The following is a 386-nucleotide window of genomic DNA, read 5'->3' as shown; positions in this document are numbered from 1 at the left end:
GGCTGGTATATAATATGGCGACGAAAGTGCATTCAAAAACGTATTTTTACACCGAGAAGCTTAGAAAGTGTGATTGATGTTCGCAAAAAACATGTATCGAATAACACACATTTAGCGAAGGACTGAGAGTGCGTTTTCTTTTGTGGTTGAGCCAGGGGTGGGGGGGAGTGGGGGAATGGGGAGGGTGGGGGTAGGAGTGTCCAGGAAATATGGCAGTATATGGCCTTTTTGTGATAGAATAGTACATATTTTGTACATTCTCTACTCTCATTGCCGTGGATAGCTTGAACGATCGCTTAGAAATATTTTACGATTTTCTTTTGGATTCGTGGACACAGTTATGGGTGAATGTTCTTGAGCAAACAAAGAAACAGAGGCAAGGAATG

The sequence above is a fragment of the Penaeus monodon genome, chromosome 27 (assembly GCF_015228065.2).
Source record: "Penaeus monodon isolate SGIC_2016 chromosome 27, NSTDA_Pmon_1, whole genome shotgun sequence".
NCBI classification, from domain to species: domain Eukaryota; kingdom Metazoa; phylum Arthropoda; class Malacostraca; order Decapoda; family Penaeidae; genus Penaeus; species Penaeus monodon.
Note: the sequence above shows the minus strand (reverse complement) of the source record.